Source organism: Hetaerina americana, unplaced genomic scaffold (assembly GCF_022747635.1).
Source record: "Hetaerina americana unplaced genomic scaffold, ioHetAmer1.1.p SCAF_47, whole genome shotgun sequence".
Classification (NCBI taxonomy): Eukaryota; Metazoa; Arthropoda; class Insecta; order Odonata; family Calopterygidae; genus Hetaerina; species Hetaerina americana.
In genome coordinates, this window is record NW_027287063.1 from 2,423,123 (window position 1) to 2,437,061 (window position 13,939).

A 13,939-nucleotide genomic window follows, 5' to 3' on the forward strand; every position below is an offset into this window, starting at 1 on the left:
TGCAATCTTAAGGAAATTATATCCATTTCAAGAATGAATCCCAAAGTTGGGATTTAATTACGTCAGAGGGCCCCTCACTATAAGGACAACCCTTTAGCGAATAAGACCAGAGAGACTCTTGCGGCATATTTACACCCATAGTCAAAAAGAAGGTAGGGCACATGATATGTCAACCGAAATAACTAATAATTAATTCTTGAATGTATTCACCATAGAATCCCTTCTGTCACCTCGGAGCCAAGGCCGACCCCATTCCACCCCGGAAGGTAAGAGGTTTCCATTCAACATCGTCTTCATCGAAAGAAGTCATCGTCTAAGAATAATCAAAAATAAGGGATACTTTCGAGACTAATCCTTCAATTCTCCTGGCTGAGGCGCAACGAGAAATTTTAATAAACTGAGAAATAGTCTACATTACCGCCAATCATCAAATGCTTTGCTCGTCTTGGTCGTGGAAAAGGTACGCATTTGGACCAAGTGTTGCGCCGTCCAATGGCAGATTCCGTTTTTTCCAAATCGCTGCGATGTTTTTTTAAGGACGTGAGAGCGGCCCATCGCGGGGGTGGGGCCCTCCCAGGTTATGGTTATTCCTCCTGAAAGTTATTCCTCTGCCCCCACCCCGGCGTCTTCACACCTGGTCCCACGCCCCCCGTGGCGGTCCACCGAGGGCCCCACACTCCTCCACCTGCCCCCGGGGGCGGCGGCAGATGAGAAGAGCCGCACACACACCACATCGGCCCCCGATTCGGAGAGTCGCCCCGTGGACAGCAACCGCCGCGACCATAAATCAAGGGCAACGGCCCTCCTTCCCGGCCCTGAGGCCTCCCACACCCAACCACGACCTCGCACTATCGCCCGCGACGATCTCTCATAGAAACACTCATTAGTTCTACTTCGCTCTCGACTCAGTTCCACCCGCACCCGCCCTCCTCTCTGATTATTTTCGACTGGCCCGGTGGGGGAGGCGGAAGGATGGCCGTCTTCCGCGCAGCCGCGGTCGCCGCCTCTTGCATCGCCCCCCACCCCCCGATCCCCCCCCCCCTCTTCCGCTCCGATCACGGGATCGATCGGAGTGGTTTTGGGTGAATCGCTTGATCGCGAGGAAGACTCCGCCACCGATGACATGGATTGAGGAGAATCGATAGATTTGGACGAACCCATAAATGAGTCTTACAAGCGCAAAGACTGCTTGAGTTATTCAAGTAGACAGCGAATAAAAAGGGCATTCAATGAGGAGAAAGGCACCCGGGAGATAATGTCCAAATAACGATCTTCTGTTGTTCACATAATGCATATTAATCAGAAAATTCTTAAGCGATTTGAATAAATTTTAATCGCAACCGCATAGTAGGTAGTTTGTAGAAGGATGTAACTGTCATTTTGAACTGTTCTCATTTGAAACGGGAGAAAATATACCTTATTTCTAATTATATCCCCTTTGTATTTTCACTTATTGCCTGAGAAATCAAACACAAAGATCAATTGCTTGCGGGCCTCCAGACTCCCCTTTCGGGAGCGCTTTCTTGCTTCGGAGGCGCCAAGTGAGGTCTCACTTCTTGCTTCACCCTTGCCCTCCCGGCCGGCCCTTCGTTCGTCCGAGGGTCTCCTGCCGCCGACGCCGGGCTCCCCGTCCACTTCTCCGCATCTGCCCTCTCCCTATACACGCCTCTCGCTCTCGATGTAATTACGACAGAAGAGCTCTATGGCCGGCGTAGATTGACTGTGAAATAGTCCAAGGAGCCTCGTCCCCCTCCAGGGATACCACACGCACGCAATTCACTCCAAACCCCCTGCAGGGAGAATATAGTACGTGTTTGATTATAGTCAGGGATCGGAGCGTATTAAACTCATAACTAGACAGATGCGTCCCGTGATTGAATGAGAGTAAACCCCTTGGCATGGGCAATTGCTCGTACTCAGGACTCCTGTGGATGTTTTTCCATAATTTGGAGGAGACGCCGATTAATAAATGCACATTCAGGTCAATTACAAACCGCTGGTTTGGAGTGAAATTATTTCTAACTACCATGCACGCCCTCTTGCAGAAACCAGGGCCGGTACTTTTTCCATCGATGTGATTTATGAGCGGAGTGCTATCGCTTTTAATCCCTCGCTGTCTCACTCACACACCTGCGCCCAAGGCACAACAAGTGGAAAGCATTTTTAAGTACTGGCAGAAAGAAGCCTGCAGTCAGAAAACATGAAGGATGAAAATGATTCTTTACACAAATTGAGTAGCTTCAGGCGTGATGTGGTGGAAGTCGAACTTAATGAATAACTGATCTTGTAGCACTTTTCGACTTGATAATTTTTTTTATTTTACGACCGGGTGTCGATGTATTACATCATCATCATCTGATGATGATGGAATACATCGACACCCGGTGGTAAAATAAATAAAAGGTCATCAAGTGGAAAAGTGCTTCGATCAGTTATTCATTAGATTCTTTACACGCCTAAAGGAACCAATATTCGTACGCACTTTGGTTACAAAATAGTCCACTTCAGCATATCAAAGTAAATATTCAATACAACCAAAGATGATGTCACTCTGGGATCGGGATGGTGCGGTTGCTAACCTACTGGATTGCCACCGAGAGGGCCCGGGCAGATATTTGTCAGTAGTATTCCGATCCCTACTCGAGGTGCTTTGTGGAGAGCACTTTGAGTGAGTCCGACGTATGATGGTGGGATGGGACGTTAAACTGTGGACCCCTTGGCACCTCTCGACAAAAGTAAGCTAATACCGACGCCGGGTTTCTCTCCACCCTTCCTTTCCCATCCATCCCTAATGGCGCAAATGACCTCAGCTGTCAGTCACCTCCCATAAAAATTACTCCCACTACTAACTACTATGATGTCAATCAAAGTGGCGCATATGCTGAATCCTGGAGAGTTTTAATTTTCCAAAAATTACCTTCCCATTTGTCTAGAACTTTTCTGGGCTAGAATAGTGTGTGTCTATTTCTCAGGAGGGGTATTTCTAGAGTAAAACGATATTCGCCGCGAATCTCGGTGAAAAGCCAATCGATAAGACACACGACAGCACTCTGGGTGTTCCCCATTGGTGCGGCGATCGAACTCCCCTTTTTATCTCCCTTCATTTGATTTGAAGAATCCTACTCCAGCAAGATTCCCAAGGCTTTCATTTTGCTCTGGACTGGATTTTCATAAGTTTCTAAGCCATAGACGGGCACACTCCGTAGGAGTATTTTCACTTCTCACTTCCTTGTTTTAACTCCACCGTTCCTTTTTACACGCTTTAACTTGGTTTCCTTGGGTAACACTAAAAAATTGAGAATGGTGTTTTGCTAACTTCCCGGTGTTAAGTCAACTTGAGTCTTCGCATGATCATGTTTGCCCGATGGCAATATCATGAAAGCTCCATCAAAGTTGGGTGAATCGCTCAGCAATTTTCTTGCCACCCCCGGTTTACATGTCGCCAGATATATTATGCAGCAAGGGTGGATACTATATCTATAGCAATGGCTAAGTGTGTTAAGGGAAATGAGTTTACATTTGAAGTTTTCAACTCAAATATTTGTACTCTACTTGTATTGTACTTCAAAACAAGATTGGAGTCCCTATCATCCTTTGCCATCCTCCAGGATGTTTGCGTTGCCAGGAAACTCATGCGTTCATTTCCGGAGAGATGGGGAGGAGGAGTCACGCGAATCCATCGCGGGAAGCACACGCACGCAAAGGAAGGAGAGCGTTCAGATCAAATCAGGGAAAAAATATTTCCAAGTCAAAAATTGTGCAATACCAAAACAATTATTTTGTGCCAAACTGCCACAAAAGTATAAAATAAATTTTTCTCCAGCAACCCGTAAATTTCTATTCACGAACAACTAAAAACAAGTTTGGGTTCCTTTCAGATCTCCGCTCAATTGACACCGCCTTAACTTATTAATCGTCTTAGGTCTGAAATTTACTGCTTATTAATATTTCAGTTTTAAGAAGTCGTCGAAGATTTTACATTTAGCGCGCGAGCATAAAAAATGCTCTCCATTGAAGAAGTATATTTTCTAATATTCAATGCATTCTGAAAACTATATTTTTAAAATGTTCTATAAAACTTAACTTTTGGCGCTGTCTTGCCGTCTACACGTTGGGTAAATATTTGGCTTGAGACATTTTATACCATGGCCCCTCTTTAATCACACAAAAATTGTCCGCTGGCTAAATCTTTGTGCCTTAATACATTATTTATCATTAAAAAAATATGAAGATCGCTCACCCTGGCAGTTAGTTGTTTTTTGGTTTCCATGGAAACACACAAACTGCATTCAGACTTCAAACCTCGGTGAGAAATTTAAATAGACCCCATTGAATCACTGCTTATTGGGAATTAGTAATAAAACAAATATTTTCGTGCTCAAATTGATAGATGCATTGGCCGATCCTTTCCATTTTTATTTATTTTACTCCACGGTATTTTAGACTACGGAGTATCTTCCTGCCTCTTCAGTGCTGTCTGACCGTCTTTTTTTCGGGTAATTTCAACTACTGACAAGCAATTACATTCACGGTGGCGACGAAAATAGTAGTGCCGAAAAAGAGCCATTTCCATTGCTCTCACAGCACTACCCTACGGGTCAGTAAAACGCACAAGACCTAAAACCTCGTCAAGGTAAAAGAGGGAGGGAGCACTTACGTCGGCCAAATTCGCTGGGAGCGGACCAACGACATTAACAGGAAAACAAACTTGCTGTCACCAAAAAAATTTCTCGCAACATATTAGACAAGAATATAACGGTAACCCACTGCGTAGGAAAAAAATTCTCACCATCTCTCAATCATCACATTTAAATTTATTCGGCTAATTACTAAACCTAAGCTAACTGCTGCTTGCATGATGCTATTTATTTCCTATTTGACAAAATGATTTACTGGAATTTATCAATTGTAGTCATGTAATGCGTGCATCAAAAATTATATTATATCAAAATAATTGAAGGTAAACCATTGTGCCTTTATTTGGGTATTTGTTTTAAAAAATAGTTTAAATTTGTCCTATGAAGTGAAGACATACGTGTACTTTATAGGTTGCTTATTATTTCCGAAGTTTTTCACAAAATTCTGATTGCTGATAGAGTGGAATATTTGAAGTTTTCCTGATTGAAAATTAAAGTTACCACTGCACACTATCATGGAAATGTATTTGGAAATTCACAAATATCAATTATGATGACTTTGAATTTATTCAAACTATACTCAACGAACTTAAATTTATCCATGGAACAGCTGAAAAAGCTTAGCAGGAATAATACTATTCATAAAACTCCATAGTTCCTAAAACAAGCAATTGTTTCTACCTGATACTGATGCACGGCTTCAATCCAACAACAGAGAGATATAAGAATAAGCAGTCATTTTCATTATAATATAATTCTATCTTAAAAATTCCAAAGAAACTGCGGGAGATGCCGCAACAGTAACTTTTAACGGAGTCATCCGCTAATGTGCATTTCAATGCAACAATTTCAGAGCGTAAAAATCATTCGCCTTGACTGGGACTCGAACCCAGATCCCTCAATATCCGGTTGAGTGCGGATTGCGGATGCATGTGACATTGTATGTACGGTAATTCGTCATAACATCTAGTTCCTTTAAAAGCCCCAAAAATTTCAGAATTTAAGAGGACGCCTCGGTAGCTAAAGTGGCTAAGCACTCAACCGGATATTGAGGGATCTGGGTTCGAGTCCCAGTCAAGGCGAATGGTTTTTTACGCTCTGAAATTGTTGCATTGTAATTCTATCTTCATCCCCAAACGGCACTCCATTCTTTACGTTTAACTGATGACTTTGCCTTACTCTTTTAGCCATAAAATTTATTGCGCGATTCTTACCTTTATCTCGCATTTAATTTTTACGATCTTATAGCAGTCGCCCCGCAGCTTGGGCACGTAGTGTTGCAAATAACCCTGGAATCCGGTTGCCCTCTAAAATAACCATTTGGCACAATTCAAATTGTGTCGTCGTAATGGAGCATACCACTTCTTCAGAGTCGACTCCCATTCGTTTTGCCTTGTCTTCTCCATCGCGGATCGCCTCCGGGCCGTTAAAGATTTTGATGGGAATTCTTCGGGCGACTTATTTTTCTTCAACTAGACCCCCACCCTTGTGATCTTGAGGATTAGAGGCAAAGTATGAAAATTCTTCGAGACCGACACGTCAAAGGTCGTAAAAATTAAGCGACAAAAGTGGAATGCCCTCATTTTCTGTTTGTTTTATTTATTTTCTTGAAAACATTACGATTTTGCTCGGCCGGCTGCGAATTCCTCCATTCCAAATACCGCCCGCTCTCAGAAGGGTTTTTTGAAACCATTTGCAATTCAATTTAAGACTTCCTCTCAATCACACAACGCGATAAAGTTTTGACTCATCCTGAGTACTGGAGTGAAGGAGGGTCTTTTCTTATGAATTATTGTCTGGTCAAATTATTTAGGCAAATTTTGAGGAGGCATTTTGACTGAGGGCGCTCCTTTAGGGCGACGAGGAGGGAGGGTCGTCATCCTAGCTTGTCGCCTCACCTGCGACGTCGCTCGGGACAGAATCAAAATGGCGCCGACAACCGCTGGTGAAGCATGGGCAATATATTCGGACCTTTAGAACAAAATGAAATCCTCGTAAAATATGACAAAGTAATTTTATTACTGACCAAAAAGGGAGCCTTTTCATGGCAGAATATTGCCCTTGACCGGTATTGAGCGCTTATTACGAACGCCCGACTTGGCGAGGAAACGAAGACGAGGTGACTGTGGCGAATATAACTTTTGGATATTCTTTGCAGAGGAAAAAAGATAATTGGGTGGTGTGAAAAGTTTCCGACCTCAGAAAATTTCAGAAAAAATGTCTTGTATCTTGCTAGTTCGGAAACTTTTCAGACCACCCTCGTATTTTAACTGTTTTTTGCGAAAGACGTGTTTGGATGTTAAAATGTTTCGTGACTGCCTGTCATTGAAAAATGATAACACTAAAATACACAAATACTGCATTCAGACGATCACGCGTATGTAGTTCGTATATCCGCCCAACAATCAGCAAACGATATCTTTGAAACATAGTCGTCGATTGCTGATTAAGAGGTGCTCTGGATCTTAATGACGCCAGGCAGGACAAATTCTTGGTTTGTTATCCAAATGCTCTTTAAACTATGCATTTAGTTTTCCTCAAATTACATGCATATCCCTTCATCTTTTCCATTCTTCATATATGTTAATCACGGTGGTATACTTGGAAATAAGGAGCGAACTAGATCGCAAGCTACTCTCTAGAGAATTAGACACAATCTCGGGTTGGTGCACGGAACGGGGATTAATGCTTAATATAGACGACTGCACAGTTTTGAAATTTAGGAACAAAGTAAGTTGCCAGCAGGATATAAATCATGAAAGTTAGGCCTCATTTTGAATATGCCGCAAGTTCGTTTGATCCATGGGGAAAATTTGGCAAAAAGAATCAGATAAAGTCCAGAGAAAATCCGCCGGATTCGTGAAAAATTGGCAAAAAATAAGAAGACGAGTGTGAGAGACCTTTTTAGGGGAATTAGGCTGGGAGCCACTTGAGATGCGAAAAAACAAGCGAGACTTATACTTTAAGGAAAGGTTCAGAACAAACGAGTTTAACTATGACACTGAAGGAATCATTATAATGGCCCCACACTACTCAGGTAGATCAGACCGCAGAGATAAAATAAGGAAGATAGACTCCGATACGGATAAATTCAAATGCAGTCGTAGGTGCATGTGTATGTTAGTTGATTTTATATACAGGTGTTTATTAGACAGGTATTAGACAGCATTCAGACTTGGTCATTGCATAATTCAGTGGTAATTGGATGGTGCCATCGTTCCTTGTAGTTGAATCACTTATTGGAGTTTATGCAAACCAATATTTTCATTATTTTTTTCAAAAATTGGGATCATATGAGAAACAAGATGTAGTCTTGGGAATCATAGTATGTAACAAACACATTGATACGCTTCATGTCCGGGCGCCGCCCACACACGCCCTTTGGCCGGTTGTCGCGTAAATGAATTTGCGGGTCTAATGCATTTGTGAATTGTCCGTCCGGAATAATTAGAATGCTGTGACTACAATGCCCGTGAACCAGTCATCAACAACTATATCTACATAATACCCCGTAAGCCTCCGCAAGGGCGTATGGTGGGGGGTGTTAGGTTACCACCCAAAAATAGAAAAGAATCACATGCAAAACCAACAAATGTATGCCAAGCCACACCCACAGAGACCTTGTATGTATATTCATGCAAAAACTATTTTTACCTACGCACAAATATACAGGTATGTTCGTGTGTATACTATGATTCCCAAGACTACATCTTGTTTCTCATATGATCCCAATTTTTTAAAAAAATAATGAAAATATTGGTTTGAATAAACTCCAATAAGTGGTTCAACTACAAGGAGCGATGGCACCATCCAATTACCACTGAATTATGCAATGACCAAGTCTGAATTCTGTCTAATAAATAACTAGCCGTAAATAATTAGCCCTATCTTATAAAGAGTAAAAGGAAAAGTATTGATAGCGCCTTGTTGCGTCTTTTATTTTATTTATTATTATTTTGGGGATTAACACTTAATATAGATAAATGCGCAGTTTTGAAATTTTGGAACAAGGGAAGCGAGGAACAGGATATAAAATACGATGTAGAGGATTCAGTACTGACTACGGCCAATCAAGTTAAATATTTGGGGGTTGTTCTAACACCACACCTTTCATGGGGAGCACATATCAGGACAATATGCGGATCAGCTTTAAAGAAACTTGGCTCCATAAAACGAGTGGCGGGGAAATGTAATGAGAAAGTTAAAGAGAGGTGTTAGTTTGCTCTAGTTAGACCTCATTTGGAATATGCCGCAAGTATTTGGGATCCGTGGGAGAAAATTTGGCAAAAAGAATTAGATAAAGTCCAGAGAAAATCCGCTAGATTCCTTAAAAATTGTTATGATAAGAACACAAGTGTGACAGGTCTCTTAGGGGATTTAGGCTGGGAACCACTTGAAGTGCGGAGAGAACAAGCGAGGCTTAGACTTTTAGAAAGGTTCAGAACAAATGAGTTTAACTATGACACTGAAGGAATTATAATGGCCCCACACTACTTAGGTAGATCAGACCACAAAGATAAACTAAGGGAGATAGATTCCAGGACAGATAGGTACAAATACTCATTCTTTCCCCAAACAATCAGAAATCATAATAGTAAGAAACCGAAGTCACTTTAGAAATATTGAAAACATTAAATTTACAAGTCGGAGCAAAGTTAAACACTGCAAAGCTGTTAGGTATACTTTCAGGTGCATGTGTATGTAAGATGTAGATTGAGTGTTTGCATGTGTGGGGTGTAAGTGTTCTTGCATGAATGTATGCCATGTTTTTTTGTGGATGTATGAATTTGTGGTTCTTGCATGCGGTATTTTTTTTTCTTTTCTAAATTACGGGCGGTGTCCTAACACCCCCCGCCACACACCCTTGCGGCGGCTTGCGGGGTATTAAGTAGATGTAGATTTATTTGAGGACTTTCTCATTTTTACAAAATTTAGTATCAAATGTGTGTGCGGAATGGGATTGTATTCAGGCACAGCTATTGAAGTTTGGGTATGACGTCCTATAGGTTGCGATGGTCCAGTGGTAGATAGGTGGACTACTGATATGGGTGCCCGGGTTCGATACTCGAGCGGTATCTGTAGCTTCACTCAAACTGTATGATTTGTAGTGTATCAGATTATCTTTGGGAAACCCTAACCGGCACAGGGAAAGGAACTGAAAACCTCTTAATACCCTCTGTGAATTTCACACGCCGTATAGGGCCGGGTGAGCTCTACCATCACCTACCAAACCGACCTTCGGGTTGATTACTGTGTTTATGGTGTGACGTTCTATTTCCATTAAAGAGCAATAAAAAAGTGAACGATGCAAATAATTCTCATTTCCGGCGGCGAATAATAAGTACTTAGCCAAAGAAATCATAGAATCCATTTGAAGAAGCAAGATTGCTTATCTTCTAGTCCACTTGGCAGCACTTGTAAGATCATTCACGGGCAGGATACATTGATTTGAAATAGCTCAAACTTAACAGAAAAAGAATGCATTTAGATTTAAAATACTGAGAATCAACACATGTTTTCCTCGCCTCGTAGTCATGGGCACAACATTAACGCCGACTCCCTGCGCACCAAACGACGGTGTCCACTATTCATAAGAAATTGAAATGAAATTATATTTCTTAGTTGAAAACGTATTTATGTATGTTTATCAAAGTTTTAAGTTTATCGTCAAACGAAGCAATGCTGGTCAAATCAGTCTTTGAATTACATACATTAATATTGCCTATATTCAAGTGCCTAAACAGCTGTTACTGTTCGATTTGCAATGAGACAAAGTTTTCCTTTCCCGGGAATCAAACTGCGGACTGCTCCATGGCAGGGCGGGTACGGTAAGAGGTAACGCTGCCCGAGATTCTTAATAATCGAAGAAATCTTTGGTAAAGAACTGAAAAATATCTGCAAGGAACTGAAAATTATTAGCAAGGATTAGTAGCAAAATTAGTTTTCGTAGCATATGAGAGCCTAATAAGTCATATGGAAATTCAAGGCGACTTTATTTAGATAGTTCAGCATCCCGCAATTCCCATCTAGGGTGTGTATACACACCAGACTGTTGTGACCCGAATATTTTAACCCCCACCGCGGTAGGACAATGTTATTCCGATCCATTATAGTTAATGGAAATAATCGCATCTTAAATCTAACTATTTTACACTTAATCCCTCTAATTTTGCAAACATGATATCCTACAATGGGGATAATAATACATTTTCGACATCGCTTCTAAAGAGACGTCCTTCATATTCATGCAAGTGTAATTTAATCTTCGCCCCGTGAGTGATTCATAACCAGGCTGCTCTGATATTTTGGATATTTGGGTTAACGACTATGATGCTGATATGAAATGGAAGTGTCCATTCCACGTGTTCAGCTCTGCAAAATATGGTCTCTCTCTCTCTCTCTGTATGACAAAACAAACTGACCAACGCATTCCAAAGTTTATATTTCAATTAATTAATTATGGGTTAAGAAAAGGACTTAAAGCGCTAGAGCATTCGCCCGCTCACGAGATAAAACCCTTTCTAGAATATTTACCACAGTAAGGAATTTAGGGTTCAGTGATAGGGCTGAGATCCGATTCTTAGTTCTTGTATGCTTTTCTACCGTTTCAACTTGTTTTCAATGGTAAGAAAATCTTCATGCAATATATTGTTTGATTTTCAATGAAGTACTACATCTATCAATAAAATTGAAGAAATGTCGAATTAGAAATATAATGACACACTGGTCACACAAAGATAATTAAAACTTTTCGGGCCCAGATTGAATTAGGTAGATTCTTGGTGACGATGGCAATGTGTGAACAGAATATTCACGAACTTATGAAGCACGTGAATTTAATTTCGATATTTTGTCCTTATGGGCGTTTCTTTATTCTGCATGTAGTTTCACATTTCTTATGAATACTTTATCATCTCTTCGATTGGTAGACATAGGAACCTATTCATTGAGGCCCGCCACACATTTTCCTCCTAGAAGTGGTGGCATTTAAACCGATACTTCCTGGTCCATCGGGAATCAACCTCCATTGGCTAAGCCTTTTTTACACAATTTGTGGGGCTTCCAGGCAGGTAACCGTCTCTCCCGTTTCAAGGTTGCTTCAGACCCTATTGCCCCCATCACTTCATAGATCGCTGGCGCCATTCGCACCATAAAACAGGGACGTTAGTGTTTTATCGTCTTTAATATGATCCCTTGCGATGACTCCATTAGCTTTATGGCAGACTCCGAGACTTCTAAGGACGTCTTTACGGCTCGCAGGATAGGCTCCGTCTCCCTTTAAAAACCCATTTCCTATTCCATACAATAGACATCAGATCGCCACTAGTCTACGCCGGAACAATATAACAATGGTGAACAATGAGTGAATTCCCCCACAGCAGTCCACATTTCCAAAGAGCATGAGTCGAAAGGGCGCCGATTCGAATGGTGTTAAAATTTACGAGAGCAAATTAAACTAGAATCTTCTTCTCACTCTGTGTCTTTGAAATGCCAACTCCAACGGCTCGTGAGGTAAGCCCGATGAGCTAAAACAAACATTGACTTTTCATACCGCGGCAGCGCTGCTCTGGAATGAAAGTTCTCAGTTTTAGTTTTAGGAATCACTCCGGGAAATATTCATTTGCTCCAGACTACCTCATCCACAGAGGAGAGCAAAGTTGAATTATTCTATTTATTATATGGCAAGTATCCCATCCCCCATGGACCCCTTCGCCGAATGGATGAGCGTGTCGTTGTCAGTGGTCGGTCCGGTGATCCAGCACTCTCTTGCTGAATATGCTGCCATCCGTCAAGTTCGCCTGACGCAGAATTAATAGCCGTCTCTTATACAGGTCGAAATATAGATGAGAATAAAAAGCTAGGAGCGCTCTTACTATAAGCAAGTAACAGCAGTGAACATGGAGTAGAGTTAATAATAATTGGTGGGCCTGATTGCTCTGGAGAGTGGAGGATGGGCGGGCGGAAGACGGACGGCCAAGTTACGAGGACCCGACATACCACTGATCTAAGAGCAGCCTGGAAGTTATCCCCTGGGATAATCGCAGTTCTATGAATGTTAACCACACCTAATTTAATGCCTTCACTAACACAATGAAAGAGCTTGTGGACTAGTAAGAGAATATGATATGATCTGGGATTGAACACCACGAAATCTAAGATGATGAACATTACAGATCCGGAAGAGAACTCAGCCTGGACTCAGCCAGGCGATATCTAAAAGACAATATTCAAGACAAGAAATAATGGGAGACAGAAATGTGGAAGGAAATAAAAGTAAGAATAGCGTTCGGCATAGTAGCATGCAAAAGAAAAATTTGTTCCGCCTCTGTTCATCTAAAACCTACCTTGTTAGAATAACAACTAATGAAATATTTCATTATATTGATTAGAAAATTTCTCCTCGGGAAACAGCTAATAACGTATTATTGTTTTTATTGTGAGTTCCAAAATACTTCAATTGATTAATGAAAAATGATTGGACGCTCTTTTATAGTACTTTGCTAAAAAAATATGAGACGCCACATTAAATGTGATGGTTAAGATTGTTTCAGATCACATAAAGAGGCCCCAATGGCTAAGTAGCAGAGAGAGGGAAGTTTGCAAATTATCGTAGGATGGACCTCTCTTCCTGGTTGATCAAGCTAGCACTCCGTTGGAGGGGTGAGGGAAGAGTTCCGCTTAGTCGACTCGTAGAACCACAGCTGCCACCCCTATCTCTAATTGTTGGCGATTAGCCAATGACATCACTCAGATATTTGGACTGGATTGCGACTTGGAAATACTCCCGAAGATTTAAACGGATGGATGGTTAACGGAATATCCAAACCGAAGCGGATTGGTTAGCCGACCGATCGGCGCGCAGTCGAATCGATTGAATCGCTTCGACTGCCTACAACTCCTGCGCACGATCCCCCGCCCCTCTGCCTTCCCCATCTTGCCCACCCCTGCCCGCTCCCGCATCGGAGCGGGCAGAGTGTGGGCTACGTCAGGAGCTTCAGTTTTTTCGATGATTGTGATTTCGGCGCGAGACAAATATCGTGCGTGGACGGAGGACATTATGCACTTTGAGCCACGCCGCACCCGGCGAGGTTTTCCCTTCTGTCTCGGGAAGAATGCCTATCGCGGCGGCGTAATCTTGCTCCGGAGGGAGGAGAGGGGTTTGCCGATCGCAGCGATAGGGAGTCGCGGAGGAGCATCCCTCCACATTCTCGTCCCCACCCCCATGGCCCCCTCCGGGAGAGAGACTCACGATTACGCCGGCACCCCCCGCCGCGACACCTGCCCATCCCCCCGGGCTTAAA